This window comes from Atractosteus spatula, unplaced genomic scaffold, assembly GCF_055471065.1.
Source record: "Atractosteus spatula isolate fAtrSpa1 unplaced genomic scaffold, fAtrSpa1.hap1 Scaffold_2, whole genome shotgun sequence".
NCBI lineage: Eukaryota > Metazoa > Chordata > Actinopteri > Semionotiformes > Lepisosteidae > Atractosteus > Atractosteus spatula.
This window is the reverse complement of record NW_028296763.1, coordinates 231687-243246: the sequence shown is the minus strand read 5'-3', so window position 1 is coordinate 243246 and position 11560 is coordinate 231687. Positions and strand designations below refer to the sequence as shown.

The 11560-nt window shown below is 51.9% G+C and overlaps 1 non-coding gene across 1 annotated transcript; it reads right to left on the bottom strand.

Moving 5' to 3' along the window:
* Window positions 1–9445: 9445 nt before the first annotated feature.
* On the bottom strand, window positions 9446–9637 carry LOC148808692 (U2 spliceosomal RNA). Its single transcript, XR_016087957.1, has one exon. It is a non-coding gene; the product is annotated as a U2 spliceosomal RNA (small nuclear RNA).
* Between the last annotated feature and the right edge of the window lie 1923 nt (window positions 9638–11560).

Sequence of the window (11560 nt, the reverse complement as noted above, 5' to 3'; positions counted from 1 at the left end):
TCAGAACTACGTCATCCGCATAAGCAGCAAGCTTCTCCTGCTGGCCCCTACTGCCTGGGATTACTATATCGTTTATTTCTTTATGTGTACAAATCAGCTCTAACATAGGTTCCAAATAGATTACGTATAATAGCAGGGACAGCGGACATCCTTGTCTTACCCCCTTCCTTATGTCAATAAATTCCCCTAAGAAGCCATTGATATTGACACGGGTACCAACATAGGAATACAGCTGTCGCAGCCAGCCAATAAATTTACCTCCAAACCCGAACCTTTCCAGGACTTTCCATAAAAACTCATGGCTTACCCGGTCAAAAGCCTTCTCTTGATCAAGGCTTACTAAAATCAGGGGCAAGTGCCTGTCCTCTACCCAACTAATCGTATCTCTTATTAGATGTAAATTCCATAGCAAAGACCTACCCTTTACACCACACGTCTGATCGTTTTCAATAATTTCAGCTAAAACCTCACGTAATCTTAAACGGAGCATTTTAGCTAAGATCTTATAATTGGTTGTCAACAGTTGAATAGGTCTCCAATTCCCTAAGCAGGTCTTATCCCCCTTTTTATGTAACAGAGACAACACACCGGTCTTCATTGTTGGTCCTAGATCTTCCCCACCCAGTATACCTTTGTAAACCACCCACAACGCGTTCTTAATTAGGGGCCAGAAGGTTTCATAAAATTCAACCGAGAGTCCATCTAGTCCGGGAACTTTCTTCCTACCTAAGCTATGAAGTGCTACCTCAACTTCCTCAAGAGTCAAATTCTCTTCTAATTTCGTCCTACTCCCTTCTGAGATCTTAACCTGTAATACACTCAAAACATCATCTGTTTCCTGAGACTGGTTCTTCCCTAAAAAATTCTTTGTAGAATTTAGTGGCTTCCTCCACCATCTCCCTAGCATCCATAGTAACACCGCCGTCCTTCATCTGAATACCCTCAAATGCCATCTTTTTTTGGTCCTTCCGGACCATTTTAAAAAGGCAAGACGGATTTCCTTCGCTACAATCAAAGGAAAAGTTCTTTAACCTAAAAAGACAACTTCTGGCTTTCTCCATATATAAAGTTTTTAACTCACACTTCAGTTTGCGAATTTCCTCCCTGTCTGTTCCCATCCCACTACTCCTCTTTTCGTACATATCTTCCAGTTTGCGTTGTAAGTTAGAAATTCCTTCCCTCTCTTTCTTCTTCCTACGCCTGCAGTACCTAATTTTTTCCCTCTTTATACGTCTTTTAACATCCTCCCACCAATCTATAGTATTATCATATAGGACCCTTCTCACCTCCCACTTTTTCCAACAAGAGGTAATCAAACGTTTGTAATCATCCTCTATTAAAATCTTAATATTCAGTTTCCAAAAACCAGAACCAAAAAGGACCTTATCACCCTTAAAAACAACCTTAACCAGATCATGGTCAGAAAACCAGACTGGAATAATTGTAGATGAAATGACTTCCAAGCTTCTTGATAGGAAAACATAATCAAGCCTTTTATCCACACCTTGACTGTTACTCCAAGTCGGTCTTTTATCCTCTCCACTATCCTACTTGACACTGTCTACTAGATCAGAATTGGAAAACAAAGAACAAATTCTTTGTCCCCACCAACTTAGTACAAGAAAGGTCCACGTTCAAATCACCACCCAAAATGATCTTCTTATTAGTCATTAAAGGCTCCAGTACTGTGAAAAAATCCTTCCTTAGCCCTCTTTGTGCAGGAGCATACACGTTGATTAATCTCAAATTCTCCCTCCCTATTTGTCCATCAACCACTAACACTCTGCCTGGGATAACAAAGGAATTAATCAAATCAAAACCTTCATTCCCAATGAGAGTTCCTAGTCCAGCCGAATGAACTCCACCAGAGCTCCATCTTGAGGCCTTCTCCCCCCACATCTTGGAGAGACGTTTACTGTCCCCCTTACCCTTGACGTGGACTTCCTGTAAGAAATAAAAATCTGCCCTCAAGCCCTTCAAAAAATCAAAAACTGCAACTCTTTTGCTGTACTTCCTAAGTCCCCTCACATTAATAGTACAGATGGATAAACTATCCATTAGGACTAAGTAAATGATCTAAATCGCTATTCTCTTCTATACTTGCAAAGGGCTCTGGAGTTAAACCACCAACAGAGCTGACTGGGCTTGTGATCATAAAGGAAGGGATTGACAAAATCCCTGGAGAATGCATCTCCAGGCTTGTTTCCTCAACTATCTGGCCGGAAGATTCTTTCAACCTCTCCTTCTCCCTCTTTCCTTTACCTACCCCCTCTCCTGCCCCCTCCTGCTTTTTGCCTAACTCCTCCCCCTCTTTCTCCCCCTCTTTTTTCTTCTCCTGGGTTACAGCCGGGATCTCATGCTCTACGAAGCTCTGAAGGGATGGTCCCAGCTCAAATAACGTGGAAATCCCTTCCTTGCTTCTCTTCTCCTCATGAAAATCAAACTCATCATTTGAGCTATCTCTTACCCGTTTTGCGACTTCCGCAGCAGATTCATAAAAGCTTGACCTTTGAGACTTCTTTTTTTTCTTCTTCCTAGGCTCAGTAGGCTTTATGATCCCTGTCTCCACCTTACTGGGCCCAGCTGTCCCCCCCACATCATCTCCTGAACCACAAGCACTCTCGCATTCACTCTCCTTGTCATTCAAACCATCCTCACCTTCATTCTCCTTACTCGAGGAAACAGATTCCTCTAACCCTTTCCCCATAGTTGCACTGGGTCCCTCCTCCTCATCGGAGGACAACAGAGCATTGTATCGATTAGTCCGTCTCAAAAGGTACCCTCTCCTCCCCAGACCTTTCCCTGCACCTCCCCCCCGCTTTCTCCGAGACCCCACTGTCGACCACTCATCAGTGTCGGCTCTTTCCACCTCAGTCACCTAGCTGTTCCTTTCCAGAAGTCCAGGTGCCACCTCTGCTGGTGAAATTGTCTTTTCTCCTCTCGCAGGTTCTTCGATCCCCCGGGATGCCATGGGCCGCCGCCAGACGTCCCTGTATCCTTGGCAGGTAAGTTTTTTCCCTGACAATGTCCGCAAAGCTTCTGCCTCTTTTTGCACAGTCTTTGTATACATGCCCTGTAGCCCTGCAAAGATTACACACTAGGGCGCTGTTGCAATCCTTAGCTAGGTGGCCAAGCTTCCCGCACCTCCTGCAGGCTATTTCCTTGCATTTGGACTGAACATGTCCATGCCCGTCACAGTTTCGACACATTAACAGCTGTCCGGGGTAGTACATATATACACGGTTTGCCCCGATGGAAAAGAAGGCGGGCGGATGCGACAGTCCCCCTTATACCCTGGGGCTTGGCCTCAAATGGACTGCATATGATCTCTTTCCCGTCCAGAACCCTTCGGCATCAATGATTTTCCTGCCTGCCCCTTGCACGTCGACATACCGCCTCAGAAAAGTAACAATGTCCTCCTCTAGCATGCGGGGGTTATACATATGCACAGTCAAGGTGCGCATTTCTCTGGCAAACAAAGGTTCAATATAGAACTTATCAAGAGGCGCCTGCTCTTTTAGACTTTGAGTCTTAGACCAGAATTCGTCACAAAGACTACCAGTATGCAAGGTGATATCATACGTGCCCTTCCAGTAGAAGTCTTGCAAGCATAAAACATTTTCCTTCTTAACGCCCAAGATCTTGAACAAATTGGCTTTCTCAAAAACACTCCTATCCATCCATCCTTCTCTATCTCCTTCTGCTTTCAGTACAAAACGCACCGTATCCTTCATTGTCCCCTTGTGGGACAAAGAAGGTCCGGCCGCCATCCCCGACGTCTTCCTACCAGCTCCTGAAGTCATCTGGGAGCCCCACCTTCACCCCCTGGGCTCAACCCAGAGCGATTCCAGTGGTGGCTCAGTGCTGTTCCCCGCAGTTCTTCCTCCAAGCAGCTGGACTCCTCCTCTACCGGTACCGTCTCCTTCTTTGCAGGTCAGCTCTCCGTCGCTCTGCCGCCGCCCTTCTCGTCCTTTTGAGCAGTCTGTCAAGCCACGTACTTTCTGGATCTTTGCCAAAAGGCCGAGAAGCGATGCCCCTAAAGGCGCGGACCGACGCGCGGGCGTTCCGCTGGCACACAGTGGCGCAGGCCGACTCTCCTCTGGAGCCCGGGACCCGTGCAGCTGCCGGCCTCCCTGCAGCCAGAGGCCTGCCGCCGGCCTATACTCCCCCTCTCTCTTGCCGGCCTGCCTTCCTGCCAGTCCCGGGCGGGGGCCCTGCTCTTTGATCTTCTGTCAAAGGCCCGACAATGACCACAGCCGCGGGGGCACCAGCCACCCAGCCTCCTTAGCTTAGGCCCCTCCCACCGGCAGCAGCTGTGCCGAACCAGCTGCACGCAAAAGCGGACCGCCAGCACCTGCGGGCAGAGGCAAGGGGCAGCTCTCTCTCTCGAGAGAGAGAGAGGGACGGGGACACGCGTGCGCGCAAACACACACGCCTGCCTGCCGAAAAAAAAGAAAGAAAAGGTGTATATACTAAGTTTTTTGGAGGGAAAACGCACGGGGGCCGGCCTGCTTGCCGAGAAAGTCAAGACGCAGAGCCAGTTCAGGTCCTTGAGCTTGTTATCGAGGCCCTTCGGCTGGACCCGCTGCCAGATGGTCCTGGACACACCCGGGATCGCCGGCTTTTCCTCCGTCTTTACCATCTTATACATGGTCCTGTGGTTCACAGATCTTGTTCCTTCCTTTACCTCTGGGTCCGTCCACAGCCACCGCACTGCGTGGCAGTAGTGCAGCGGGAGCCGCTCGGCTTTAGGGGTCGTGTTGGTCCATACAGTCAGGTGCCGCATGCTTGCTGCCAACCAGAGACTCACAAACCGGCTGCACAGGTGGGCCGGGTTGTTGTGCAGGACCGTGCACAGGCTCGCTACAAAGGCACAATCCAACTTCGCTGGGAAGTCTGTACATGTCACACCTCTTGACACGCTCGTAGGTGTGACCCCAGACGAAGTTGAAAATGCACCTTACCAGATCTCTCCTCTTCCGGACCGGTAGGGGGTACACTACTGCCAGGTGGAGAAGCAGAGGCAGGATTTCTGTCTTCAGGACCAGCGCCTTCCCAATCCAGGTCAGCGATCTTTGCTGCCAAAGGCCCAGCTTCTGGTTGGTTTTCCGGAACCTGGCCTCCCAGTTGAGACTTCCGGGATCTTTGGTATGAAAGCCAACCCCTAAGATCTTCAGCGGCCCAGTCGTCTGTGACAGACCGCCGAAGTCCCTCGGCTCGCTCGGCCAGGTCTCAAATACCTTCACCAGGCTCTTGGCCCTGTTCAGTCGGATGCCGGTACCTTTCGAGAAATCCTCCACGATGCTGAGCGCCCTTCCCTTCCTTCAGAGCCCAGGAAGAGCGTGACGTCATCTGCGTACACTGCGATCTTCGCCACCTGCCCTCCTCCACCTGGCACCAGGATCCCATCCACCTCCGGATCCCTCCTAAGCTGGTCCAGGAGCATCTCGATGAAGATCACGTACAGCAGGGGCGAGAAGGGACAGCCCTGTCGCACACCACACCGCACTGGAATACGCTCACCCAACGCTCCATTGACGCACACCCGGGATGTCACCCCGTTGTACAAGGTCTGGATACAGCCGACAAACCTGTCCGGCAGACCCTTCCTCTTCAGGAGTGCCCACAGAATCTCATGATGAACCCGGTCAAAGGCCTTGATCTGGTCGAGGCTCACCAGCATGAGCGGCAGGCCTCTGTCTTCTACCCATGTGATGACATTGCGGATCAGCTGCAGGGTCCAGCTGATCTTGCGGCCTGCCACGCCACACGTCTGGTCAGCCTGCACCAAGGCCGGCATCACTGTTCTCAGGCGGCCGCCCAGCACCCTGGCCAAGATCTTATAATCAGTGCACAGGAGCTGAATTGGCTGCCAGTTGCCCAGGTCTGCCTTGTCACCTCCCTTATGGACGAGGGAGATGACACCGATCTTCATGGTGGAACCAAGCCCATCACAATCCAGCACCTCATTGAACACCTGCACCAGGAATGGCTCCAGCTGGTCAAGAAAGGTGAGATAGAACTCAGTCGGTAGAGTGTTTATGCCAGGGATAGTGCCCTTCTTCATACCCAACAGGGCAGATCTGATTTCTGCCCCTGACACTGCCCCGCCCAGAGCAGCGGGGTCATCTACCGCCGTCTCCACTCCGTCCAGGAGCCTGCTCCTGATGCCAGCATCGGTCTTCTTTTCATCAAACAAGGTGCTGTAGTACTCTGTGGCACACTCCAACATCCCGGGTATGGAAGTGGCTACAGACCCGTCCGGCCTCCGAACGCCTTCAAAGAGACCACGGTCTTGTTGTCTCCTCACGGCGCCGAAGAATTGGGACGAGCAGCTTTCATCATTCTCCCTCCAGACTCCCCGTAGCCTGAAAAGAAAATCCTTGGCTCACTGCAGCCACTTACCCCTAAGCAGGCTCCTGATTTGGGCAATCTTCTCACCGTCGTAAGCGCCCCCTCGGTTCAGCTGAGCATACAGCGCCTCGAGCTCCTCCTGGAGCTTGGTGCACTGGCGTTCCTCCATGCTTGCAGGACTCCCACCAGTGCACTGCCAAACTGAAGGCCTCCCTCCTCTCCGTGCAGTCTCTCAGCACTGTAGCGATCTTCCTTCGGTATCTCGCCTCCAGCAGGACTTGTCTGTTCAGTTTCCAGTAACCTGTCTGGAAATGAGGGTCCTCAACACCAAAGGAAGCCATCAGCATATGATGGTCCGAGGACCAAATAGGGGTCGCTTGCCTGCTTAGGGTCATCCAGCTCGCCGTAGTGAGAACGTAGTCCAGTCTCCTGAAGGTTCCCCTTCCGTTGTCCCAAGTGTGGTGTGCGACGTTATGGAATCCGTCCCGCAGGCCGAAATCTGCAATCATGGACCGCAACAAGTGGGCACCCTCACCGTGCGAGTCCCCCAGGTCGAACTGTCGGTGTCTGTCTCGTCAATGAAGGCGACCGAAGGGACTGGACTCGAGGCCACCTCCATATCAGAGACGAGATCGGGCCTGGGATCGAGAACGGGGCCGGGACCGGGGTCGGGGTCGGGGCTGGAGCCCAGGTAGGGCCGGAGCGAATAGTCGCGGTCCGGGGTGGCAACCTGGCACGTTACCACGGGGCTACCATCAGCCGAAAGGCTCGGCACGACGCAGAAAGGCCTAAGCTACAACTCTGTCTCCCTGCCTGGGGGGGAGGGAGCCTGCGGTGTCTCCCAGTTCCTGGTCGTCCTGCGTCGTCTCTGGTGCTGTCCCCTCCTCCATCGCCTCCTGGTCTGCCGTCACCTCCCACTTTGGCGCCGCCACCTGAGCTATCACCGCCTCCGGGACCAGCTCTGCCTCCTGGTAGTACTCCCTGGACGTTTTCTTCTTCTTATCACCCAGCTCCGTCTGTCCCTTGCATGCCTGCGACCTCTTCCTGGGCTTTTTCTTCAGTATGGGCATATGGTGTGTCACCCCCTTCTCCTCACCCAGCCCTGGTGCTGCGGGTGGCCCTGCGTCCTTTGGGGAAGGTCCAGCTTTAACGACATCCGCCTAGCTCCCTACGACCCCACCTGCTACCCATGATGGTCCCTCCTGCAGGTCGTCGTCGCCCTTCTCTTGCCGTCTCACCTTCCCCTTCCCTTTCCGTCTCGGCTTTGCCACTACTGTCCACTCACTGTCCTTCTCGGCTTCTCCAGGGACTCCTCCACCACTGTCCTGGCGTTCATCCTCGCGGTCTCCCGTCTCACTGCCTTCTGACTCCGTCTCTCCTACCGCCAAACCTGTTCCGTCATGAATGGCTCTGGCGAACTCGGCATTCCTGAGAAGGCAGTTACGATATAAGCGGCCGGTATTGCCACACAAGGAATATTCTTTTACCGGGCAGCTGTGTGCCTGATGGCCCCGCTGATGGCACTTCCCACATTCAGTCGTGGTACAATCCGCCTCCCGATGCCCGAACCCCCGACACTTACGGCAAAACATCGGCTGATTCCCATAGAAGAGGTACCCCCTACCTGGACCGATCACAAAAGTGGCAGGCGGGTGGGCAAACCCTTCCTTGCTTCTGCCGTCCGGCCGCAACTTGACGTGGTACTGCTTCCCCGTCCAAACCTTGTACGGGTCCATGATGATCCTTGGCGGCTCTAACACGTCGACGTAACAGCGGAGAAAGGTCGTGACGTCACTGTCAGGGATGAACGGGTCAAACGTGTAGGATTACTGACCTCTCGTTGTTGTTCTGCAACCCCACACACTTATAATTACCCAGCCTGCCACCTTCAATAGCCTTCGCGATCTTCTCCGAGGCGCTGCGGTGTCCTTTTTCCTCCACAAAGGAGAAATCCATGTAGCGCTGCACCCGATTCCCGAAGAGGATCTCTTCTTCAAAAGCATCCCTCCCTGGCATCTCTCCATCCGACTTCCAAATGAAGCAGATGGTCTTCGGATGTTGGGACCCTCCTCTGCCTTCCTCGCCGCCCCGGGGTCCGCAGCCATCGTTACCCAACCTTTGCGGCTGCCAAAGTAGCCTTCTCACCAAAGCCGGGGTCTTCGAGCATCCAAACGTCCAATCTAAGAAAACGAAATCCAAAGCATAGTCCAGGCGAAATCCAAGGTCCCAATCCAGCAATCCAGCAGCGCAGTCCTCTCCGGGTGGTAGTCCTTCCGGTCTTCTCTTCAACGGTCTTTTGGTGAGTCGCACAGCCACGGTCAGGCCATGTACTGATTGATTTCAGCCAAAAGGCCGAGAAGCGCGGGCGTTCCGCTGGCGCACAGTGGCGCAGGCCGGCTCCTCTGAAGCCCGGGACCCACGCAGCTGCCGGCTTCCCTGCAGCCAGAGGCCTGCTGCCGGACTCTGCTCCCCCTCTCTCTTGCCTGCCTGCCTTCCTGCCAGTCCCGGGCGGGGGCCCTGCTCTTTGATCTTATGTCAACGGCCCGACAACGACCGCAGGCCGTGGGGGGTGCCAGCTGCCCAGCCTCCTTAGCTTAGGCCCCTCCCACCGGCAGCAGCTGTGCCTAACCAGCTGCAAGCAAAAGCGGACCGCCAGCACCTGCGGGCAGAGGCAAGGGGCAGCTCTCTCTCTCGGGAGGGACGGGGACACGCACACGCCTGCCTGCTGAAAAAAAAGAAAGAAAAGGTGTATATACTAAGTTTTTTGGAGGGAAAACACCTGGCTGTCGAAAGGGGCCTGCCTGCAAGGACGGGGACACACACAAGCCACGCCTGCCTCCCTGGAAAAAGGATGACGTTTTTTGGAGGGAAAACGCACGGGAGCCGAAAAGGGGGCCGGCCTGCTTGCCGAGAAAGTCGAGACGCGGGAAAGTGCACAGAGGGAGCACGGAAACGGAGACGGGGAGGGGGAGAGAGAGACACGGAGACACAGATGGACGAGAGACGAGACCGGAGAAGAAGGAGCTCCAGTCCACCTCGCTTGCTTGCTTGCTTGCTTGCTTGCTACGTCTGTCTTTTCACTGCTGAGAGAAGGTAGTGCACCGTTCCCGGAGGCGCTGCAATACCGGGCCGATGCGTGGAGAGGACGGAGCAAGCTCCTGATCCAGCTCCCTGTTCCAAAAATCCGTTTAATATGTGGTCCCCCGGTGGGGGACGTATCAGATATTAAACTGGTAAGAACAGATTTTTTTTTTTGTTTATTATCAAAAGGTTACAAAAAAAGTTCACAGAAACTTCGTCAATCACCAAAAACAAACATACAGAAGCACAAAATAGCGAAACAAAACAACTGCAGGAAACCAATCATGACATAAGATTACAATAAAACAAGACACCAGTATTTAGATATCTGCCAATACCTTCCACTTTTCTTTAACTGCATGGAAACTCCACTTCCTTTTATCAACGGCCACCATACATCTGACATCCCATAATACCTTATTCCACACCCCTCCCACATCACGTCACTCCCTTCTTCACCAACAAATTTCTCGCAGCCCACAGTTCAATTTTCAGATATCTGGGCAAAGCTGTCAAAAATCCCCAGTGTCTCCTGCAAACTTTCCTTCGACCCTACCATCAAAGTGATATCGTCAGCATACAAAGTCATCTTCACTCTCCCACCACCACTCCCAGGCAACATTATGCCATCTACACGTGGGCTCGCGTATACCATCCTAACAAAAGGTTCCAAATAAAGCACAAATAATAGTGGCGATAACGGGCATCCTTGTCTCACACCCACCTTCTGTTCTACCAATTTCCCAAGGTATCCATTCACCACCACTCTACTCCCTACTTGCTTATACAAAGTCTTTAGCCACCTGATAAAAAGTAGACCGAAACCCATCCTCTCCATCACGGCCCACAAAAACTTATGTGACACTCTATCGAATGCCTTCTCCAAATCAAGGCTCACCAATGCATGGGGGATGTTCCTCTGCTCAGACCACGCTATTGTGTCCCTAACCAACTGCAATGACCAGGTAATTTTCCTTCCCTGGACCCCACATGTCTGATCTTTCCCAATCACTGTATCCAAAACCCCTTTCAGCCTGTTAGCTAACACCTTTGCGAACAACTTATAGTCCGAGCAGAGCATAGTTAAAGGCCTCCAATTTGCTAACTCCGTCGGTTAGCCTTTTTTATACAGCAGAGTCAAAAACCCCCTCTCGCATCGATCTTCCCAAAATGTCCTTGCCAAAAACCTCCTTCATTACCTCAAGCAAGATTGGTCCCAGTATGCACCAAAAACCTGTAAAATTCCGATGGCAAACCATCAATTCCAGGCACCTTTTCATTTTTTGTGTCAGCCAAGGCTAACCTGAGCTCTTCTAATGTAAAAGGCCTTTCTAAGAGGGCCCTACTCTCCTCCGGCAGCTTTGAGACAATACAATCCAGGGAGGTGAAATCTATCTCCCTTCCCATCTCTTTTTCAGAAAAGAGATTCTGATAATATGCAAACACTGCCTCCAACATGCCGTCTGTCTGCTACTACTGTGTTCGCGTCCACTCGTATCCCATCCAACCTTCTTTTAACCTGTTGCTTTCTCACCTGTTTAAAAAGATAAGAGACACAGGTCCCCTGTTGCAGGGAGGAGTCTACTCGGGTCTTAAAAATAACATTTTTAGCCCTCTCCTCATGATACACCCTCAATTTTCTTTTAGAGGCTGCCACCTCAGTCATATCCACTGGCACCCCTTCGTTAAGGAGAGCATAGAGCTTATTCAGCCCTTCCTGGAGCAGCCTCCCCTCTCTCCTCACCTTTTTCTGACGTTCAAGACAATATAACCTCGTTTCTCTTTTAATTTTCCTTTTAATCTGCTCCCACCAATCCAACGTGGAAAGACGCTGTCGTCTTTCTTCCCGCCACCTGTTCAAATTAAAACCCATACGATGCACATACTCTCTCTTCCAACACCTCAACATTCATTCTCCAAACACTCTTCCCATACATTCCGCTTGCCAAGCTCAAATCCACTTCCACAATATCGTGATCTGAAAGCCAGGCCGGATGAGTAGTTACTCCACCAACCGCCACCTCCCTGGACACAAAAACATAATCTAGGCGTTTCACTACACCTGCTGTGTTTCTCCAGGTAGGCACCACTCCTTTTGCTTGAAATCGCACTGCACTATTAACTA